We start from the raw sequence: 24,711 nt of genomic DNA on the forward strand, positions 1-24,711 counted from the left end.
AACAGAATGGCAGCTTGCTGACAATCGTAACTAAATGTTAGGCCTGAGCACCTAAACCATGGATAAATGTTACTTCAGAACCAAGCTACTATCCACCTTAGATGACAAGCAGATTTTATTGATATCTCCTTATTCCATTGGGAGGGCTTAACTATATACCACAATTTCATTATATAGCTGGTATTTTAACAAGATAAAGGCAATAACTGTTAGTGCTAAGCTGCTAACCTTGGACACGCATTATTGCTTGGACTAGGTCACTCTTGAGAGACACTTGAGTAGGGTGGCTCATTTCTCTAAAATACATGCAGAGATCCAATTAATATCTCCCCTCTTATTTGGAATCAAAGGCTGACGTAAACTATGGCTAGTACAATGGCCATTATGCTATTCGGCCTTGAACATTTAATGAAATCCAAAGTCATACCTTATCATATTTGTGCTCCTGTATACCTTTTAAATTATCATTTCACTTTTACAACCAACATGTTCTATCCTACAACTGGGGAATAGCCTGAAGAAAATAAGCGTATACATTTAAAATTAAGAGGAGTCCCAGTGTCACTAATAATCCTTCCCACATTCCAGCAGCACTGTGCTCATTTTCGAAGTTCAAACTCCCTAGGGACTCTCTGGACAACTCTACACACAAATACGAACATGTTGTTTCCAACGCAACAAATACTATGCTGTTTTCATATCAAGGCCCAAGAAAATTAGAGTTTAAAAAAGAAAAAAAGGGGGGGGAAACCCACTTAAAACACAACTATCACCCTTAAACAAAATATTTTCCCTCCTGATAGAGAGATCTTGCATGAGTAAAGCTTCATTTTTATTTTTCCTGGAATACTTTCTCTATTTGCAAATAATAATGTTGCATCTTAGTGCACGCATCTTTTCATGAGAACACTCCTGCAGAATTCCTCAAATTAACACTGGAGAAAAATGACATTTTCATTTAATTAGAGAAGCGGTTTTCCATATTTTGCGGCAAGTCCTAACATGCTCCAAGCAGAGATCACTGTAACATCCGGTACCTGTCTATCTGCTTTACTAGTGCTTATAACAAAGCAGCTTGTTCACCTTACCAGAAATGTTCTTTTGTTAAAACTTTGATTAGCAAAATTATGCAAGATGCTAGAGGCACTCGGTTCTAGCACATGTTGGTTTGTGTTTAAATGTATTTGTGTATCAAAGCTAGCTTTAATTTGATTATTACCAAATCCTCCTTCTAATAACATTCCCAACTCTGCCAAATACACATATTGTTTTAAATGGTGGTGACTGAAAATGTCACCAAGTCATAGCTGACTTATGGCAACCCTGTAAGGTTTTCAAGAGACACTCAGAGATGGTTTGCCATTGCCTGCCTCTGCACAGCCACCTTGGACTTCCTTGGTGGTCTCCCATCCAAGCAGTAACCACAGCCAACACTTCGCTTCCAATATCTGATGAGATCGGATTATCTTGGGCCATCTAGGTCAACACAGTACTCAGTGTTCTAAAAAAAGTGATAAAAACTTAAACACTTAAATGAGGGGGGCCTTTGAGTAACAAATACAGTTGAACAACTGATGGGCTCAGAGCCAAAGATCATGAGGCACTTCGTCTTGCATGGGAGGCAGATTGTACTGCAGCCCCCTCCAGATGATGGGTGGACCAATTAGGCAGATGGAGATGGGGGAGTTGGTGAAAGCATCCCTGCTTTCTGGTTGTCTGACACGATCTTTTTAGAAGCAAGTAAATATTAGTACATTTTACAATGAAGTCTCAAAGACGACAGCTTGAAGACAGAAGCCTAGTTAATTCCATGGCCATCGTCAGGACAATGAGAAGGAGTGCAATCAAACTGTATTTAAGTACTGGGAAGGGGGGGGGAAACCCGCAACATTTGAAGATTAACCTTGAGGCTAAATAAAGACAATGTCATAGCCAAACTAGGGTATAGTGCATTTATCTGGCCCCTCACTGATGCTGATAAAATACTCATTCTGCTCTCCTTAAAATTCTCCAAAGCCCAGAACTGTTGTTTCCCAATTTGATAATCCAAGAACACGTACCACATTAACAGCAGCAAATGCCGAATACCCACAACAAGCCCATCACGTATTCGCTCCTCCCCACTTTGAGAACTTTAGCAGAAAACAGATTGACAGAACCACAGAATACGCTTCTGCATACAACTATTTCATGTTTTAATATAGGCCAGGTAACAGCTGGTTTGTCATAAGAATCCTGCGCACCCACAGGTTGGATACACATGAGGCCCTACGCATACTTTTAAAAAGAAAACATTTCATCTAATTTTAGAACTCATCAAAAGAAGCTGGGAAGCTGGGTACAAGACAATGGCTTCCATTTGCATTTCTGAGTTAAACCCAAAGGTTCCTAAACTACAGCTTAGGACCAAAAGGCAAGTTACTGTGCTAAAAGAGAGGAGGAGGAGGAACTGGGTGAGCTGGGAGAGGAGGCTCCATGATTAGACTTACTCCACTTATTTTGGATGCAGCTCTTTTGGATTGATGGCAAGGGCTGCCAGGTCTGGGCTGGAAAATACCTGGAGACTTTGGGGGTGGATCCGGGAGATTGAGGGGTTTAGGGAGGGGAGAGGCCTCGGCATGGTACAATGCCATAGAGTCCACCTTTCAAAGCAGCTATTTTCTCCAGGGGAACTGATCTCTGTCAGCTGGAGATCAGTTGTAAAAGCGGGAGATTTCCAGGTCCCACCTGGAAGCTGGCAACCCTATTGATGGCACTTACAGGATATGTGTATGTAACTTTAGTGCCTACAGGGCTATAACTCTATAGTTAATTCCACTGCTTCGTTTTAAATGAAGCCGGCAGTTATTTTTTTGCCAAAAGACTCCACCAACTATCAACTTCATTTGATTTTTAGTGACCTTGCAAATATATTATGCAGTGGAAATAGCATACCATAGTTTTCCAAAACAAGGCCTGTAAAGAATTATTGAAGAGGCTTAGTCCAACTATATACTGCGTTTATACTCTGGATATTTTACTCTGTGTGTGTGTCTACTTTTATGAATCCATACCATTTTTAGAGACAATTTAGCTGAAAGGCTTTAGACTACATGATCTTTATCTCTATATTTTCTTACTTTGGCCTGGATGATATTTTATGTTTTAACATACATGCTTTGTGTATTTATTAAAGCAGAATTGTTTTACTATGACTATATATCTTCTTGTACTTTTTACCCTGCGTTTCCTCCGAGGAGCTCTTAACAGCAAACATGGTTCGCCCTTCCTCCATTTTATCCTCACAACAACACTGTGAAGTAGGCTCAGTTGAAGGTGTGCGACTGGCTCAAGATCACCCAGTGAGCTTCATTGCTATCTGGGGATCTGAATCTGTGTCTATTAGATCCTAGTACAAACTCCAACCACAACGCAACACAGGCTTGGAAGATGGGACAGGATCAAGAAGCAGAAACACTAGAATAAGTTAGACCGTGTCAGTCTGAAGCAGAATGAATTTTGAGTCCAGTGGCACCTTTAAGACCAACTGACGATTATTCAAGATGTGAGCTTTTGTGTGCATGCACACTTCTTCAGACAAATTGAAATGGAACTTAACAGACAGATGCATGAAAGCATGCATGGAACCATCTGCCTTGGGTGCCCCCAACTTCTGAGATCAAGCAGGCGGCAATTTGGAAGAGGGCCTTCTCACTTGTGGCAACAAAACACTGGAAACTCTGGTTTTCCGGTCTTCGGCGCTTCAACGATGGCTGCATCTCTTGGCTCCTCCGAGAGACGCATGCCATGAATCGGGGATTAGGAGGGAGCGTGACTGTGCACGCTCCCCCATGGAGCCCATAGGCAAAAGGGCTCCTAGCCAGGGGGCTTTGGAGAGCCCTACCTCCGGCCATCAGCCGGTACAGGGGGGCTACTCTCTGCCCTGAAGGTCCTGCCCTGATTCCCAGAATTGGATTAGATGCGACCACTAGATCAAGCGTTTGGGAGGTTTAGCAATTTTCTCTGCCTGGCATGATCCCAGGGGCCGTCTTAGGACCTGGTGGATCGATTTAAGGACTGATGAGTGAGTTTTTCATTGAAACGAGACACCAAAGCCTAGAAGTAAAGTCCCAATACTAAATAAGCGGGGGGGAGGGGATGCCCTATCTATCGATGTTTTAAGCGAATGCGAAAGAATGATTGGAGGGACTGATCAAATTGTGGCGATGGACTGTAACGGAGAGTTTTTCTGAAAGAAAGCTGAGCGTTTAAACGGACCTTAGAGACTTTGGCATTCTTTCTCGGCGAATGTAAACATCCCCAAAAGATGGCGAGGAGGGAGGCGGGACCAATGCTTTTTTCAGGAAGGAGAACAGTGGAAAGCTAGGTCATGTGACCTAATCATAGACTCTGTCTTTAAAGTGAATCATCAGCCCTCTGGTGGCTAAAATGGAGCAGCGACCTGGATCTGTACTAAAAGCAGCTACATTTTTAAAGGGACAGTACTTGGTGCACACTTTGATTATAGAGACTTATGAATGGTTGGAGACTCTAAAGTTTAGTTCAGTTGTGGTTGGACTGGCAAATGGATCGAAAAGCGGGGGGTTTTTTGGAGTAAAGGGCTCGCTACCCTAACTTCATAAGATCAGTTTGCTAAGAGAAAGGTTGGATTTTCCAATGATTGTGTTCTTAATGCAACAAAAGGAAGGTCTCTTTTGATTTAAGACGTCTAAGGAAGCAATGATGTCCCTGGAAAAAGAAACTTGGTTTATATAATGAAAGGACAGATCCGGACTTATAAAAGCTAAAAGCCAATTAAAACAGAAGCGATGATTGGTGGGCACTCTTCATGTCTGAAAGTATATAAACAAGTGTAATAACTATGTTTTAAGCATTGTAAAACCTCCACACTTGGGTTTTTAGTTAGATTCTCTTTACTTTCTCCTTTAGATGTAGATTTTTCCCTTCCCAATTTCTGTTGTAGTTTTATAGAAAAGCAAATTTAAAAAAAATCCCCTTTGGGGGGTCAAAAAAACCAAAAACACTGGAACTCTCTCCCCAGAGAGACTCACCTGCCTGCTTCTGTTGCCATCTTCCACTAGTGGGTGAAGACTTGCACTGTTCTGTCTGGTGTTCCCTCAGTGATTTTTCCTTCGTGCCCTATGTTTTAATTGGTGTTTTAATCTTTTTTTGTATGTGCATTTTAAAGGTAAAGGTAAAGGTTCTCTTGCTCGAAAGCCAGTCAAATCCGACTCTAGGGTTGCAGTGCTCATCTCCGTTTCAAAGCCAAAGAGCCAGCGCTGTCCGAAGACGTTTCCGTGGTCATGTGGCGGGCATGACTAAACACCAAGGCGCACGGAACACTGTTACCTTCCCACCAAAGTGGTACCTATTTATCTACTTGCAATTTCTTGCTTTCGAACTGCTAGGTTGGCAGGAGCTGGAACTAGAGACGGGAGCTCACTCCATCATGCGGCACCCGGGTCTCGAACTGCTGAACTACTGACCTTCCACAGCCTGCAGTTCAGCGTCTTAACCACTTTAGGTTGGCTTTGTCTTAATGACATGTTTTTGTTCGATTTGTTTAAGATGTGTTTTTTATTATGTATGTTTTTTATCTGTTAACTGCCCTTATTGCTCTGATGAAGATGGAGCATATGTTTTGTAGATAAAATAATAATAAATAATATGTACCTTGGACAACACGAGAATAGAAGAAGAAGAAGAAGATTTATACCCCGCCCTTCACTACCCAAAGGTGTCTCAGAGCGGCTTACAAACTCCTTTCCCTTCCCCTCCCCACAACAGACACCCTGTGAGGTAGGTGGGGCTGAGAGAGCTCTGAGAGAAACTGCTCTTTTTCAAGAATAGCTCTTATCAGAATCAGCTCTTATCGGCTTGCCCAAGGTCATCCAGCCAGGTGCAAGTGGAGGAGTAGGGAATCAAACCCGGTTCCACCAGATTAGAGTCCGCTACGCCAAAACAGAGGAGAAAGGACTGGATTTCACCAACACCACTCTCTCTGCTTTTCAGATAAATCAGCAACTACATAAAGATCGTTTTCCTGTAGAGTAGATGCTTTCTCAGTGCTGGCTGAAATGCCACAATGAATTCCCCCAGACGAAGGGATTGTGAACAAGGCACATAAGGCTGGTGCATTTAAATTTAGCCAGCAGAAATCTTGGTGGATCTAATCTCTGCTGACATGCAGAAGTATGCAATTCTTTCCAGGTGGTTGATGGCACTTTTTTTTTTTTTTTTAAACACTGCAAAACTAAGAAAACATTTTGAGCAGTGCTGGCATCCAACAGAGAAAATACTGCCTTCTGACTCAGAAGAAATTGTGGATGAGGGTTATAAGAAATTGGGCCATTGATCGGGAACCATCTGCCTTTCTTCCATCACCCCCCCCCCCACACACACACACCCCACACACACACCCTGTGATTATCCAGCAGGGATTAGCAGGGACCTGTGAAGGCACCGGTAACAACCCTTTTCATTTACTTATTTAACCAGAGCAAACACTTAAACAGAGGCGAAGGTTTCCAAAGTGCAGGTCAAATGCCAAATGCTTTTGGCAAGTCAGGAGGAGAAAGCCCTGTCTTTTCACAGAAGAAGGATGGGGGGAAGCCAAATATAGAAAGACCTCATAATACAGACAGACAATCTATTGCCATGATCAAAACCTCCCTTGGGTATTTGATCAGAGGAGCTCTCTTGTATTATCCAAGTGCCCAAAGAAATAGCTTGCATGGTACAGTTTGGTATGAGCACACGAAGAAAGTACACTGTAAGCCTGACAAGTGACTACTGCTGAAAATGGCAGCCTCTATTGTTGTCCCCATACTTTTTAGAACATTGAGGCACATTTATCTATTTTGTGACATCATCATGTTGTACCTTTTGTCTGGTGAGTTAGAAAACAGGGAACAGCACAAACAGCGATGAAGCAGGGATGATAAAAAGATTATTTTAGTGATTACGTTTTAGTGATGAAATTCTAAGTTCTTTAAAGAAAGTCAACTTCATTTTTAAAAAATGTCAAGCTAGTGTCTTTTAAGCAAACACACCATGGTTTACACACAAACAAGTGCTTGTTAACTTGCACTTGGTACACTAATTAGAGTCCGCTGCAGTTTATCATGACATCTACAAGCAACCATTGAGTTAAATTCATTTTTTATGTTAAAAAAACAAAGCTGGTGAAAATTTAGGTGGGTCTGGTAAGGAATTCAAAACAAAACAGGCCACATATTACATCAAGGCAGGTAGCCATGTTAGTCTGTCTGTAGCAGTAGAAAACAGCAAGATTCCAGAAGCACCTTAGACGAACAAAATTTACTCTGATCTGAATAGCCCCAGGCAAGCCCGATATCACCAGATCTCAGAAGCTAAGCAGGGACGACCCTGGCAGGTACTTGGAAGGGAGACCTCTAAGGGTTGGCAGGGACAGACAATAGTAAGTCACCTCTCTGAAACATCCAAGCCCCACTAGGGATCGCCAGAAGTCAACCATGACTTCCAGGCACACACACACACACACACACAAAACCACTAAAAAAAAAAGACTAACAAAATTTGTGGCAGGGTATGAGCCTCCGTGAGTCACTGCTCATTTCTTCAGATACCTTCAGATATCTGGAGAAGTGAGCAGTGACTCACGAAAGCTCATACCTTGCCACAAATTTTGTAAGTCTTTAAGGTGCTGCTGGGCTCTTGCTCTTTTCTAAGGCCACGTATTGTACAAATTATGAATATTTCTGATTACTAACCTAACAACATGGTTTCCATGATCTAGTAGCACCCTCAAAAGGTGAGCCTACTCATTCAGGGGGAGTGCAACAGGCTGACTCTTCAAAGAGTGGCTCCATCACTAACAAACAATACCTCACAAACAGTCCTGCTTTGTTGCAACAATCAATTAGCGTCCAAGCTTCTTTGGGAAATACCCAAATTGGAAAGTCAGAAACGTGATTTTAATCGATCCACCCTGCAGTAATGTAAAGACACCATCAGTTCAAAGTTGAACACTCTTAAATCCCACTAGTTTTAATTAAGCTCATGTGTACTTAAAAGTGCAAAGGAATGAGCCTCCCCTCTGACCTACACTGACGCATGACGTTGATACCAACAATTTAAGAGGTCACAGACATGTTCTTGTGCACCACTTGCCTACATTTCTGAGCAGGTCACAATAAGGCTTTAAAAAGTACTTGCTTGGAGGCAGTTCTTTGCCCCAGCAAACTGCAAATCTGAAAAACCTCTCTACACTAAGGCATACTTCAGAAGCTTTCTAGAGCTGCAAGGACTTGTTCAGGGGGAAAGGCCTGGGAACTTACTTATTAAAAAACCCACCAAAGCCTGAGAAAAACATTATGTAAAAACAGGCCACACCTCTTCCATTCTGCTGCCTTTTCCCACTTCATTATTCCTCAGCCACTACTCCACTTGCAGCTGCTGGATGACCTTAACTTTCAACATTCAACTTTATATCCCGCTCGAACCCCTTTTTCAAGGGGTCTCTGAGCGGCTTACAGGCAGGTGCTAATCACATTTTACTCCCTAACTAGGGCCACATTTCTATACAGGGGTGGGACTATCTACCGGCACCCCGTGGTGGTTGGTGTTGTTCTTAATTCGGCTCTTCAGGTCTTTTCTTCGGCAGTCTCCGGCGGGGTGTTTATTCCGGCGCTCGGGCGGGTTGGCTTTGGGGCGCGCGACTCACGTCTTCTTCTGGCCCCAACAATGTCCTTTCCGGCTCCGCTGTGCCTGTGCTCGAAGTCATTGCGCGCCCTTTGACGGCAGTCGCTTGATGTTTCTTTCCTCGGCCACCAGGGATCGCCCCTCCGGCCGTGCTTGCTTGCCACCACCATCGCATCGCCACGTCACCTCCGTCTCCGGCACTCCACTGGAGCCGATGTCTCGCCGCCGCTGCCGTCTTCTCCACCACACTTGAGGAGGATGCCCCCCACCCTACTAAGGGTAGGTACCCATTTATCTACTTGCAATTAGTTGCTTTCGAACCGCTGGGTGAGCCATATAACTGTCAGAGCTGTTCTCTCAAGGACAGTTATCTTAGAGCTCTCTCAGACCTGCCTGCCTCACAGGGTGTCTGTTGGGGGAGGGGGAGGGAAAGGAGCTTGTAAATTGCTCTGAGACGCAGAGTGAAGGGCAGGGTATAAATTCAATCTCCTCCTCCACCACCCATACAAAGCCCCCTGACACTTTTTAGGCATTTTAGGCACTTACAACATTCTCTTCTTCTGTGTTTTTCCATTTATTCTCACAATAACCATGTGACACAGGTTAGGCTGAGAGTTTGCAACTAGCCCAAGGTCACCCAGCAAGCTTCCATGGCAGAGTGAAGATTTGAACCTGGGTCTCCCAGATCCTAGTCTAACACTTTAACTACTAAACCACACTTTAACTACTAAACCACACTGTAACACATTAAATATATACAGCATGTGGATTTAATTCCTAGATCTGGTTCCAGCCATTACCCCCTTTCCTTTGCATGTTGCATTTTATGTGCAAAAAAGGTCAAGACTAGTGCATGGGAAAAAATGCAGTGTTGCTTGAATTAGCCTGTCATTAGCACCTGAATATATCCTGTCTTTTACCAAAGTTAGGGTAGGTTGAAGAACAACAGAATGCAATTGTCCTATTCTTTTTATACATAGTAATATTCTTTAAAAAGTGGTTTCTAAAAAACATTTGAAAGTCTATAGTTATAAAACATAATGTACATTTCAGATAGATTATGCAGTGTTAGCCTGTTGCACAAGAAACAAATGAAGACTACTATGGCATCTAAAAGACTAACTATTTTACTGTAGCATAAACTTTATGGGGTTGAGCCCACTGCACCAGATGCAGTGAATCCTTCAGGGAAGAGGAACTGCTGCACCCAACACTACAGCATGACCAATTTCTTGGGAAATCCTTTTCAACTCCAAAGCAACACTTCGTGAATGACACCACTAATGGGCAAACTACATACCACCCTCAAAGAATATGCAACAAAACCCCAACTTTTTGGAAAAATGGAAAGCATCTTTGGGTGGCTACAGTTTTAATTGGAGTTGCGGGGGGGGAGGGGGAGAAGCTGTATAGCTTTTTCCCCCCTTACCAGCTGTTTCCCCACAATCAAAATTTCCCTTAAGCACTTCTCCACTGCATTTACCCTTATAAATATGCATCTGGAGCACCATGGGGCGGACCAGCTAGGGGAATATTTTGAGTGAAAAGGCAGACGGCTTTAAATCATAGTTGCCTGTGGCAGCGCTTCATATTTTTTTAAGCAAGTCAAGACACCATTATGTATATTTTATTCCTCTGTATGCAGTGTGATTGCCATGCAAGACACAAGCCCCTCCCCCCAAAAAACTATGCAGGTTGGGGTTGCTAGGAAAGCTAGTGCTACTCATGCCTTCTGTGCCATATACTACATGCCAGGATCAGAAAGCATGAAAAGCAAATTCTTTCCCCTGGCTACTTTAATGCCTCAATTTCTAAGACAACTCAAAAGAGCTGCTGTAGGATGAGCACACACTACAAAAGTAAGCTTCCTGAGATGCTGGTGCACAGAGAGAAATGGACCTGGATGAGCAGCAGGTTCTTTTCCTGCAATTGAGAAAGATTAGAATACTGTAATCAAAAGCAAAACAAAAACAAAACTGCAAAGAAAGGTGTCCTTTTGACCTGCCTGTTTGTGAATGCTAAACTGGGGGTTCTGCTGCTAAGTACTGAGAGAATGCAGCTGTAAGAAAAAAGACATGGGAGAGAGCGAGGGATGTGGGTATATAGGAGGACAAAGTAAGTAGGAATACGATGTGTGATCAAAAGCAAGATACAACTTACAGGTAAGACCTCTGTAGCTAAGAAGTGCTCCTTACTGAGGCGTTGGAGGCAGAAGTAGGTGTCAAGTGTTGTGAATGGATTGGTTTAAATCAGGAGTGGGCAAACTTGAGAGCCAAACAGAATAAATGTCAGATGTTTGGGTTTCTTGCAAACAATCCCGTTTTGGCTACATTTGTCAGGATTCTCTTTCATTTTATGAGATTGTTCATCCCTCTCACATTTAGTGATAATATTTCCCATTTCGGCTCCATTGTGAAGATTGGAGACTTGAGACATCAATATAGAACAGAAAGAGGCGCTTATAATGTGTTGATCATGAAATTCATATCTTAATGGGTATGTTGTGGTGACCAGTGATTGCGCTCTAAGGGAGCTATTTATGAGGAACCAGTTAACTATCTGTAGATCTATTAGTATGACAGAGCAACAATAATAGAAAAATTATTTCACTTAATGAGTGAGATACGCCCATGGGATGAGGATGGGAGACAAAAATGTGGAGAAATTAAATAAGATCTTATTAAGTGGGATCAGATGAACCTGTCACTTATGGACCGGCTGCACTTAGTTAAATCCTTTGCGTTTCCGAAGCTGCTTTACTTACTCCGCACTCTACCTATAGCAATTCCCAACAACCTATTGAAGAAATGGCAAAACAACCTAAACTCATTTGTTATTTTTGGAATTACAAGCGTCCCAGGATAGGTTTCCAAGTAATTTGACGGAGCAACTCTCAAGGTGGACTAAAATTTCCGGACTTAAAGATCTGTCATCAGACGACCTTGTTGACATTTCTTATCAAGATATTGAGAAATGAAGAACAAGCTGACTGGATTGAGCCTATATATCAATTTATTAGACCGAAATTAATGAGAGAAATAGTCTGGAACAGCTCCAAGGAACGACCCGCAATTCTGAAACAACATATTTTCTTCTCGGCAATACTGAACACATGGGATCAACTCAGAAATAAAATAATGCCAAAGGTGTCTAGATTCGCCACGTTTCTTTTTCATACCTGGTTCTCTCCGGGAAGTGATGCAACCATGGCTGATGTGTGGAGAAAGGCTAACGTGACACGTTTACTCGACCTCACATCTCCTACAGGACTTCTTCCCAAGAAGGCCCTAGAAGATTGTGTACACCACAATATACCGTGGTTTTTTATCTCCAGCTGAGTCATGCATTAAAGGATCTGAAAATAACACACATTCTCAAGGCTCCTCTAACCCCTTTTGAACAATTTCTGATTTCCTCAGACTCAAATCTCAAAGGCCCAATATCTAAGGTCTATGAGATACTGGTGAATCTTGATGGGAATAAATCTCTTAACTTCCAACTAAATTGGCAACAATACTGTAACAAGCAACCCGATGATTTACACTGGGACAAGATATGGACATCAGGATTAATGATCTCAAATGTCGCATCCACCAAACTACAGGCATATAAAATCATGACTAGATGGCATCTGACACCTGAAAGGCTAGCTAAAATGACATCAGACCACTCTCCTGTGTGCTGGAAGCAATGTGGGGAGTTAGGCTCTTTTGCCCACTGTTGGTGGGGATGTAACGCCATTTCTGACTTCTGGCAGGATGTATTACAACAAATAGAACTAATCATGGGCTACTCTGTACCATTCAAACCAGAGCTAATTTTTTTAGATGACTGGCATGAAACAAACATACCTAAAATAAGACAAGAGCTGATAATGAGTCTCCTAGTGGCTGCCAAAACTTCAATAGCGGCTGTATGGAAATCTCCCTTGGCCCCAACAAGAAACAACTGGTTTTTAAAAGTTTGGGACCACTTCATTTTGGAAAAAATCACAGACAAGATTCGGAGATCAGAAATATACCCAAAGCAATCCAACTTTGATGCAACATGGTTTCCGTTTTTGTACTATATCCTTACGCAAGATTGTCAACCACACAATCCTTTATATCGCACTTTGGTCTTTTCCTAACGACAGTCTTTCACGCTGGATCTCTTCTTCTCTTTCATTCTTACTGTTTCGTGAGCTAGCACATGCTTGTCTTGAATAGGGAGCTGTAACTGTACTTGTGATTAATGAACGAGGTTAGCTACATGAATGTGCGCTATGATTTATCGATGTATTGTTTGAACTTCAATAAAATTTATAAAATCTAAAAATTTAAATTTTTAAAAAAACGCCATCTGGAGAATGGGAAAGTAGATCTGAAATCAAGTGACCCAAGCAAGAAATCAGTCTCTACTTTAAATCTTCCTGGATTCTATCGATGTATTGTTTGAACTTCAATAAAATTTATAAAATCTAAAAATTTAAATTTTTAAAAAAACGCCATCTGGAGAATGGGAAAGTAGATCTGAAATCAAGTGACCCAAGCAAGAAATCAGTCTCTACTTTAAATCTTCCTGGATTCAGTCATTTTGCTGGTTTGAGGGCAAGTAACCATGAAGAGAAGGCATAAGCGAAATCCCTTGTGGCAATGGCTCCATGACAGGACCATAAAAGGAGTAACCAACTCTCTTCACAGGTTCTTGCGCAAGACCTCCACACATAATCAAGATACCCCAGGAAATTGACATGCTACTTGAAACTCTCCATGTGTCCAGGGCACCCACATAGTGGCCATTAGCCTATGTATGGAACAAATCCTGGCATCTTCCAGTCAGTAAGGTGAAAGCCACCTAGAATGCAACTCAGAGCCAGGCCAAAACTCTCAAGAAACTCCTGCTACACACTCTGTAATTCCCAAGTACATGCCTTCCTAGTTTTCTACTTCCTCCGAATACCAAAGGAGAACAACAGTGAGACCAGGAATCATACTCTAGACCAGTGGTGGCGAACCTATGGCACGGGTGCCAGAGGCGGCACTCAGAGCCCTCTCTGTGGGCACGCGTGCCATTGCCCCAGCCAGGCCCAGACCATCATTAAAGTGTCGAATTCTCTACCAAATAATTTTAAGTAAATGAAAGCATTTGGGATTGCTTTCCTTACTTTGTTTGGATCATCTTAAGTTAATGTGTGAGTTGTTTTTTCTAAAGAAAACCTCAGTACTCAGGTTAAATTGCAGTGTTGGCACTTTGCGATAAATAAGTGGGTTTTGGGTCGCAGTTTGGGCACTCGGTCTCTAAAAGGTTTGCCATCACTGCTCTAGACTGTAGGCATGGGAGGGAGGGGGAGACATATGTTTCAAATTTGCACCTGTAAGCTTCCTTGAGCCATAGAAAATGGTGAGACGTGCACATTTAAATACATAAATATAAATCTAACCAGGCATTTCACAGCTGCTTAGAGCTAGTTCACTTTGCAAATTAGCCAAGCACTGAATATTCAAGTGGGACTTAACAGTAGGAGGCTTGACAAACATTTCCCCTGTTATAGTTCAAAGTTTCTAGGTGTGTGTAGTCAAGATACCTAGTGACATTATTTGCATCCAACTCACATGCCTTGTCCTTATCCACATTTTCCACGTGCTGTACATGTACAACTGCCTTGCGCGAGGTCCTGGATACCTCAATTCATGATTTTAAGCAGCCTCCACTTCTCCTGAATCCAAAATGTATTCTTGATATCTACCACATCTGTAGTTTCCACTGTGCTACAAACCCAGCAAAATCTACACTTATTCATATTTAATATCTTCCTGCTTAGAGGCTAACTTTAGAAACACTGAAAATTTAAAGCAAATTAATATTGCATAGACTGAAATTTGTGAAGTTAGAGAACAAGTTGGACAGTAGGTTTAAACCATACGATGCAATCCTGCTTGGGGTAAGGACAAATGTGAGATCACATGAATACAAAATTCTACTTAAAAACCTCAAACTGAAAAAAAAGCCTTCAAGATCCAGTGCCTTTGAACTAAGTTACTTTTGGTGCACTGTACGGTCCAGTGCTCACTTTGTCCTAACATATAACTTCCAAATGGCTTTCATGACAATCTCCAGCTTCTCTCATTATCAAGGGCACAAAACACCTTCAAATGGCTCATTTCCTACACTTTCTATGTTGGCATAAAAAGGTAAAGGTTCCCTTGCTCGAAAGCCAGTCGAATCCGACTCTAGGGTTGCGGTGCTCATCTCCGTTTCAAAGCCGAAGAGCCAGCATACAAGGGCGTAAAATAATATTGTGCCAACATTATGAACATATGCCACTGAGAAGGTTTAGGAGCAGGATACAAGATAGCAGCTTGGATTAAACAGCACATTTTTATTGGTGGAAGCATTCCCATCTACAGAGCATTACTTTCATCCCCACTACAGTCCCCACATGTTGCCCTGGGGGACAAGGAACACCCAAGAATAATGTTTCCTGGGGCAGTTTTGGCTGCAGGCAGAGGTGGGAAGCCAGAAAATTGCATGATAAAGACGTAAATCGTTTGGTCCATGGAAACCATTCCACTCAACCCAATCAAAATGCTCTGATTTTATATTCCCAGCTGAGCCACAGATATTCAACTCAGAAGAGATTCTTAAATTCATCTGTGCCCTTGTCTTCCAGATAAGTGAACTTACTGTTCTATTTTTGTGTTATGTGAAACAGCTGCTAACAAATGTTAGATGCAGTCAGTTACTTTTCTCCACTGCCATGAAAACTTACTATCTCAGTCAGTGGGACACAAGCAGAGCCGGAGCAACAGGGGAAGACCAGAGGGAAGCCTGGAGGTCCGCCCCTCCTGCTCCCACTCCCAAGGAGCCAACTGGCCAGCTTGAGCAACCCTGTAGCCAACAAGGACCTTCCCCCAACTCGCTCCCAGCCCCGTGGCTGCAAACACAGCCCCAAGTAAGTCCAGGGCTAATGCTTGGGAAAAGGGAAGTGTGTTTTAAACAATGCCACTGTGGGAAACTCAGCCCAAGCCTGCTGCAGCTATGATGAAGTAGCAGTTACCGCTTTACCACACACGTGCCTAGAGCAACTTAGCTGCATTCTGAAAAGTTAAATTAACTGAAAGTTACTCCTTGTATTCAGTAACCACACAATTACTATTAATGGACAGAATACGTATCCAAAGAGCAGTTGTTATAGATTAAGTTTCAACTGTTTGCAAGTCATGGCTTTTAGAAGAGCTGTGGAAACAAGAATCCCCAGTAGTAATCATTAGAAACTCCTCAAAATTTTGCATTCTAATGGAAACAATAAACTACCTTTGAAATGCAGGTTAATTTTGCAAGACATTCTATTGCTTGGAACAGACAGAAAAATACCCAAGGGAAAAAAGCAACACGGTTTTTATCTTAATCAATGTTAAATTAGAACTGCTGCAATGACAGGCTGTAGAAATTCACACTGGTAATAAGAAGGCATTGCCTGAAAGAATACCCTTCACAGGATTTGATTTTTCAAGGAGAACTGCAAGTCCTTCAATCTCAAAGGGGGGTTTTACATAGTAAATGCAGCAAGTTCTGAGAAAAAAACCAAAATTGACCACTGGCCAGGCAAGAACCTATTCCATGCACTACTGCTTCAGGTGTGATCTGAACATACCCACAATACAGAAGCTTTAAGCGATTAGCCAGTATAATAAGTGACATCAGCACAGCTATTCCATGTGCCTCATTCCATGAGCCAGCACCTATTTTAAGTAATTTGAGTCATACACCTCCATATTGAAGGTATGTGCATCTGCAAAAATAAACCCGGCCATTATCTGTCATGGTGTATTTGTTTCTAAAATAATTCCAGCAATACACATAACAAGCTTACAGCTATTCCCAGTTCCTCACCCCCACAGGTAGTCCAGACCAGTGCTGTAGATTATTGTTTCTTCTAATCACCTACTTGTGTCTTTATCCAAAATCAACACGTGCACATGAAAGCTCACACCTTGAATAAAACCTTTTTTGGTCTTAAAGGTGCCACTGGACTCTAGTAATGTTTCTGCGGTAGTTGCAGCAGTCCTCAAACTTTTAAATTCCTTTCCTAGATAAATATGTGCTGATTTTGTTGCCAATCACATTAAGCCATGTTATCTAAACCTGGACACCAAGTAGCTACAGTAGTGAACAATGCTCTCTTTCCAGTCATTTCACGTGGCAGTGGGAGCATTTTTTGGTGGATAGGACAGTTTGCAAAATCTCCATTGCCCTAAGCAAACATCAGAGGCCAGTATGCTGGACTTTCACATGTGCACATAGGACTTGCATGAGTCTGTGTCTGCACATGGATCGATGCTTTCTGTTTTATAGGGCACAAATTGCACGACTGAGGTCTATACACACTGGGCTCTATGAGCATGGGTCTGCATGCAAACCAGACAGTGCAACCAAGAGCACAAGCGTGATTCCTACTCTCCAAACGTCACCTGTAACCTGAAACATCTGCATTAGACTGGCACATATTGACTTGTCAAGCCATATTTCCGAAGCAATGAAACAATTGTACCACTTTTAGAAAATACAGTCTTCTTATATCACAGAAGCAGCTGCTTGCAAAAGTTAAATGTGGAGCATCCCTTACACAATTTGGGTTCTCTTGTATAAAGCAGCAGTTCACCTAGATTATCACAGGTAGAAAATACAAGCCCCAGAAAGCAAAACAGTACCCGAGATATGCTCTCACCTCTCTCTGATTGGAATCTTGAGGTGCAAGCAGAAACCCGGGGGGTGGCCTAAGTACAAAGTGCTAAAAAAAAATTAAAAATAAAAAACCCTAACAATGAATATTTCTTCAGGTGCATCAAAGTGAACAAGCCTGGCAGGCTGATTAGATTTAAAAGGTACAAAAGAAAATTCCAAAGGAAGTCCGAGAAGTAAACCGAAATGGGGAATGAATCTTTTGTATCCAGTCTTCATTGTAGCTGCTGCCAATTCCACACACCTTTGCTTTCTGGAAGTGTATCTGGAGAACTACATCGTATAAAGGTCACGAAGGATGAGCTAGAAAAGACAATCTGGTGCAGTGGTTACAGTGTCAGACTAGGATATGGGAGACCCAGGTTCAAATCCCAATTCTGCCACAGAAGCTTGCCAGATAACCCTGGGTCCACTTAAACTACCCTCACAAGGCTGCTGTCATGAAAAAATTGAGATCAGAACAAATAAGCTGGTTTGGATCCCTACTGGGAAGGAATGCTATTAGAAACCACAACATTGAAAAACTGGGAGGCAAGGCAACATATACATGACGTAAATAAATAAATATATAAAAAGAACGTGTGAACACATGAAGCTGCCTTATACTGAATCAGACCCTTGGTCCATCACAGTCAGCACTGTCTACTCAGATGGGCAGTGGTTCTCCAGGGTCTCACAAGAGGATGTCACCTACTGCTGAGTCCTTTTAATTGGAGATGCCAAGGGCTGAACCTAGGACCATCTGCATGCCAAACAGAGGCTCCTCCCACTGAGCCACACAGCTCTTCCTCAAACTGCACATGAATTTCAAATTATTGATCTTTAGCCTTCTTATTACATTACTAAGAGCAGCTAGTGCAACAATGGGTTTCTTTTTTGAAGGATCGAACAGAAATTTAGGAACATTATAGACTCATTAACCTGAATATCTTGGGTAACTGGAAGAAAGCACTACTGCTAGAAATGCTAGAAATGTTAAGACACATAGAAGAATAAATCATGTTACCAAAGAATTCATATGACTTCTGTAAGTCTGTCTCACAAACCTTTAGGAATTTTTTTAAAGGAATCAGTAAGGATATAGCAAAGGATGATCCAACATTAACCATGTACTTGGATTTTTCAAAATACTTTTGACAAAATCGTCCACAAGATTGTCACATGGATTATAACTTTTTAGAACCAGAAATTTCACAAAGGAGGAAATTAAACATTAAAATCTCTGGAAATCCAAAAAAAATTCTCCAAACTAGGCTAAATGGGCAAAAAAAAAAAAAAAAGCAAACAAGATTCAATCAAAGTAGAAAGTGATAGACACTGGGACAAAGATTACCCCAATCTCACACAAATGGTGATGGGGTCTAAACTGACTGTTAACTGCCCTGGAAAGTTCATAAAAGGCTTATTAAAAATAGCAGTCCACTGTGGTTTGAAAACAAAAGAGTTTAAGAATCTATACGAAGGAGGTTGAAAACAAAACACTACGTTACCATGGAGCCATCATGCAAATCAGCAATTTGTCAACCAGGTTATGGTCTACGCAATGACTAAGATTATCAAAGCAATTTTTTTTTGCCCACCTTCTTTTTGGCTTAAACTCAATTCCCCCCCCCCCCCCATGTGCAATCAGGGCAAGAATTATTACAGTTATCTGACTCAACCAGTAACTTCAGATTCTTTGCAGAGATCGGAACCCCACTGTATTGTTCAGTTTAGGCCTATATGTATATTTGCTCAGGCAGAAAGCACTGAATCATATTTGTGTGCTGACTCTGGCCCTCCATCCTTGAGTTTGAGAATTCTGTCTCTTCAGTCAGACTCCGACATCCGTGTATTCGGTATCAACAGTAGGGCGCCAGATGATTTCCCAACCCTGCCTACACAGTCAACTCACAGTGGTGACAAAGCACATTGAAAACAGGAATTTCAAGCCCATGCTGGCAGGAGCTCCTGCTCTCAGAACATGTGCAGCTGAGGCTGCAGCAGAGGCTCATGGCATTTGTGAGTAGATATAACAAGAATATTCTTTTTTTCTACCTTCTGCTTTGTAGGAAGAGCCGCTAAAGAGCATTTTTATCAAATGTATTTTTATTTCCCTCCCAGGATGCAGGATAATATTTAATATTTAACTACCCACACATTGACTGGATCAATATGTGTTCAAGTCAGGAAAAAGAGATTGAGTTTCTAGACACTCTCAATGACTGTGCTATGGAGCAGATGGCAGGGGAGAGGTGATCCTCGATTTGGTCCTAAGTAACACTCAAGACCTGGTGAGAGATGTAAAAGTGATTGCACCACTTGGGAACAGTGACCATAATGTTATTGAGTTCAACATTTGTATAAATAGGGAGAAAGGGGGCGTTCCTTGAATTTAAAAGGAGGATGAAATGTACTATTTTAATTTAGTGTTGACTTGACCTGCCCTAAACCCTATTATGCAGGGAAGGACAGATTATAAATTGAATATATAAATAGAAATTCATGAACAGTCCATAACCGTGAGAACTACTAACACCCCTCTCTAAGACCATGGCAGCATTAGAGCTGCAGGAGGTCCCCTCTAAAGAACAGTCAGGCCCTCCTAATTCTCAGTCCCATAGTTGGTCAAGGGAATAAGAATTCTTCCTAGATGTAGCGCAGCAGAGAGGTTTTCTCCTGTTCTATCAGTTTCTTTCAGAAAAATTTAAACGCTGAAAGGGCAAAACCTATGGCCAGCAAGCAGTCACATGTTTTAGTAGAAACTGTATGTTTGATCATATTTTATACTTGATTTTTGCAGGTGCCACTAATGGATGCTCCAGTAACAGCTTTGCAATCATCTGAGCTTTTGTTACAGGATGGTGAGGGCACTTTCCAGCATAGTTTTTACAAGAGGGGTGTCTCGCCCTGAAGGAAGCTTATGAAGGCTCCACTATGACTGTTAAGGCTCCTGCTTCGGTCCCAATAGTCTCAAGAGTGGCTGTTGTCTCTAGGAATCTATTTCAGCCAGCAGCCATTGCATGATAGAGGAAGCCATTAGGGTTCTTACAGCTCGCTATGGTGAACACAACCTTTGGTCCCTTACCTTCTTTCCAGAACTATGGCATCTGAGACAGCTGCCAGAAGAAGATTATGGCTCAGAGCTTGGCAACTGATGCCTAACTTGAATGGCCCAAGCTAGCCCGATCTTGTTGGGTCTCAGAAGCTGAACAGGGTCAGGACTGGTTATTTCTTGAATGAGAGACCATCAAGGAAGTCCAGGGTTACTATGCAAAGGCAGGCAATAGCAAACCACCTTTGCTTATCTCACTACATGTTAAGTCCATAGGTATGACCTATACTTGTTAAAACGTCAGACCATTTGGGGACGTCCTCGACAAGACTTATATTGAAACATGACACACGAGAGCACTCTGATGAGGAGTTTCAGGAGTTACTTCTTTAGTTTCCACTGTGTCCTTCTGAGATTTCACAAGGATTGCAGAAGGATGAACTGGGGTTCTTCCAGACAAACGTTCAGAAAAGGTTCATGCAACAAATAATTATTAGCGGAAACGATAAACCAACCCGTGGCCATAAGCCATTCAAAGCATGTTCAAACCCTTCTGGTGGTGGTGGGACACATTTTCTACACTCCGGGACATGTAGTCCGACTCTCAGGCAGGCAATTGGTCCTTACAAATATGTTACCAGAGGATACTCTATGGAGTTCCTCAAACCCCACTGGAACACCACATGACTCTAGAGAGAGAAGGAAATCAGGAGGTAGGAAGAACAGCCCGGGTTCGCACACATTACCGGGACGCTGAAATTCTGGCATCTTGTCTGTGTCGCATAGAGATTCTTTTCTCTATTAGCCAGTCGTTGCTAGCTTTCAAGGCCTGCAGATGGAACAAGAATCTCCCTGCAGCCTTGCAAACTGATTGCCTTGGTCTCCAACAGCCAGTTGTAACAGGTGTCATTTTTGGTGTGTGTTTTGTCACCCTCAGATTAAGGCAATCACGTTGGGGTAGCCTAGGCAAGCCTCCTATAGGTCATGCTGGCTCCTCTTGTGCCCTCAGGCAATCACGCTGGGGTAGCCTAAGCAAGCCTGCTTTAGGTCATGCTGGCTCCTCTTGTGCCCTCAGGCAATCTCGCTGGGGTAGGCTAGGCAAGCCTGAGTAGGTCATGCTGGCTCCTCTTGTGCACCGTCCGGCACCAGCAATAAGGAGGGTGTTCCGCTCCTCAGCAGAAGAAAGCCCTCACTGTATCCTAAAATGGCCGCCACTGTTGAAGACAGCCTCTATCTATAACATTGTTGTTCTTCTCCAAAAAGGGTTAGAATATAAGGAAGAACAGTGAAAGAATTATAGGAAGTATATAGAAGTAGTTAAAAGAAGAGATATATGAGGTTGAATAAGGAATTTAGAGTTTTAAAGATTAGATAAAGGCAAAGCCTGATCTAAGCTGCTCCCTGTTGAGGCAGGAAAAGAACTGAAGGCGACTCCCACAGGCAAGAGACAGGAAGTTAAAAAAAAATGTTCCTGCCTCCCTGATTGGACGGTGGGAATCACCCAGCAAGATGTCCTCCGCCTCAGAGGGAGAAAGAAGTACTTTTCTCCCTTTCTCACAATACAAGAACTTGTGGGCACTCAATAAAATTGCTGAGCAGTTGGGTTGAAACAGATAAAAGGAAGTATTTCTTCACCCAAAGAGTGATTAACACGTGGAATTCACTGCCACAAGAGGTGGTGGCGGCTACAAGCATGGACGGCTTCAAGAGGCTTCTCTTATGTTCTTATCTTAACGAAGTGGTCAAATTTTAATCAAGGTATAATAAATGTATGTGCACATTTCATATTTGCTCCTCTTAAGGAAGGGCATTCATTCCTCAGCCCCATTTCATTAAATGATGATCTCATCCCATCTGAGCACATGCTCCGTACCTGCAAAGTCTCTGCAAAACTAAATGACAATACTTCATTACAGAATCCAACAATCTGTCATATTTGATGTAGGGGCAGATAACCATTTGGAGAACTGGGCTCCAGCTCAGTGCTCCCTCTAAGCTGAGTTAGTGTGAGCTAGCTCACAGTTTCTTAGCCTCTGGCCTACACATTTTTGTCTTAGCTCAGGAAGGATTGCTCCAGAGCAAACTAATTTATGCACTAGCCAAATTACTCACAACTTTAATGCCAGTAGTCCACAAAGGATAATTTTTGCTCACAAGACTCCACAGCTTAGAGGGATCATTGCCAGCCTCTAATGAGCTTCTGCTCAAGCATCCATTCAAAACCTAAAATGAACAGTACAAGCAGTTCACCTTCTGTAACACTATTTAAGATCGACCTATGCACAGTTCAATTTTTTAATGTTGGTTCATTTCAGTTATTCTTAATATTAAAGCCTTCTGTAAATTTAGAGTGAACAGATGTGTTTTGTCATATTTGGCATGAATAAATGTAGACTGACAGATTTTAGCATGCAAGCTTATCGTAATTTTTAACAGGTAGTGCTTTTTAAAAATGTAGCTTTTTAAAAAGGCTGCAAGTGAGAACACCTGGCCCAACTATAAGACCGGCTGGGAATGACGGTCTTCCCTTTTTAAACAGGTAGTACTTTTAAACAAGCCAGTCTGCCAAGGGTGTCAGCCAAAGAGTGAATGCCAAAGGGCTCAGCCTGTAGCTTATGCCCTGGAATGCACTGGAAAAGAAAAAAGGAAAAGGAAAAAGAAAGATCCTGACACCCTCTTTCCTTCCATGGAGTCTGGAATGCCCCTTGGTTTGCAGAGGAGCTACAAAAGATGAAATGACTGGGCAGACAGACAACAAATGATTGTGGGATGGCCCATGTTTGTATTTTGTAATTTGTGGTTTTGTTTGTTTTGTCTTGTTAAAAATTTAGTAAAAATTATTGATAAAAAGGATGAAATGATTGGGCAGACAGACAACAAATTGAGAAAAACTTGAAGTGAATGCAACTGACCACAGATGACAGCCCATTATTATGCCTACTGTGCCAATGAAGCAAGCTCTCTGCTCATTCTCTGACACCATTGCATTTGTACAGTGCCATCCAGTGGAGCTTTTCCAGGTTGTGAAAGGGTTCTCGAGCCCCAGAGGATGTCGACCTGGAACGTATACAAGCCCTCCGTGATTCCTTTGCAATGCATTCTGCAGATAAAATTGCTCATATTTGCCATGTTGGACTGCTCCAGTCTCAGGATGTTACTGCAGCACAGTCTAGACCTAGTTCTATGGATGACTTTCGGTTGGTGAGGCCTAATTAAGTGGACGAGACACGATAAAGTGTGTGGCACCCCACATCATGTCTTGCCCCTGGCCCCCATGCTAGAAGTATTATGCTAGGCTTGGCTGGCTGACTGGGTTAAAGCAGTAACAAATGACTCTCTGTTGAAGGGTGTCGTCCCAACTGATTTGAAATAGGTGGCTTTGAGACCCCTCCTGAAGAAGACATCCCTGAACCCAAATGATCTCCACAACTACCACCCAATGGCTAATAGTCTGGTGTTGGGTAAGGTGCTTAAGGAGGTGGTAGCTACAAATCTTCAAGTGGTCTTGAAGAAAATCAGTTATCTAGACTTCTTTCAATTTGGATTCAGGCCTGGCTTTGAGATGGAAACAGCCTTCATTACCAACTGATGACCTTCGTTGGGAGAGCGGCAGGGAAGTGCATACCTGTTGACTGCCCTGAACCTCTCAGTTTTTGATACCACTGACCACGGTATTCTTCTGGAGAGGCTGGCTAGGTTGAGAGTGGTGAGTACCATGCTTGGTTCCACTCTACCTTGACCAGCTGATCCAGAAGGTGGTCTGAAGGACTGCCGCTCAGCCCTGTGGCATTTAAACTACTGGGTCCTGCAAGGTTCCATCTTGTCCCCTATGCTATTTAATATCTACATGAAACCGCTGGGATGGGTCGTCCAGGGATTTGGAGTTTTATGTCACCAATAAGCAGACAACACCCAGCCCTGTTTCTTCTTAAAAGCTAAACTAGGTGGGTCTGTGGAAATCCTGAAAAGGTGGCCTAAAGAAGGCAACAGAATAATGAGAACCAATCAACTGAAGCTCAGTTCAGACAAGACTGAGGTGCTGTTGGTCAATGAAGAAGCAGCTTGGGGACTGTGGAGTCATCCTGTCCTGGAGGAGATTGCACTCCCCCTGAATGAGCAGGTTCATAGCTTAGAGATGCTCCTGGATCCTGGTCTATGGCTGGAGGCTCGGATCTCCTCCTTGGTATGTAGTACTTTTTATCAGCTCCGGCTAGTTTGCCAGCACCTGGATCCTGGTCAACGGCTGGAGGCTTGGATCTCCTCCTTGG

This window comes from Gekko japonicus, unplaced genomic scaffold (assembly GCF_001447785.1).
Source record: "Gekko japonicus isolate JY-2015 unplaced genomic scaffold, Gekko_japonicus_V1.1 scaffold990, whole genome shotgun sequence".
NCBI classification, from domain to species: domain Eukaryota; kingdom Metazoa; phylum Chordata; class Lepidosauria; order Squamata; family Gekkonidae; genus Gekko; species Gekko japonicus.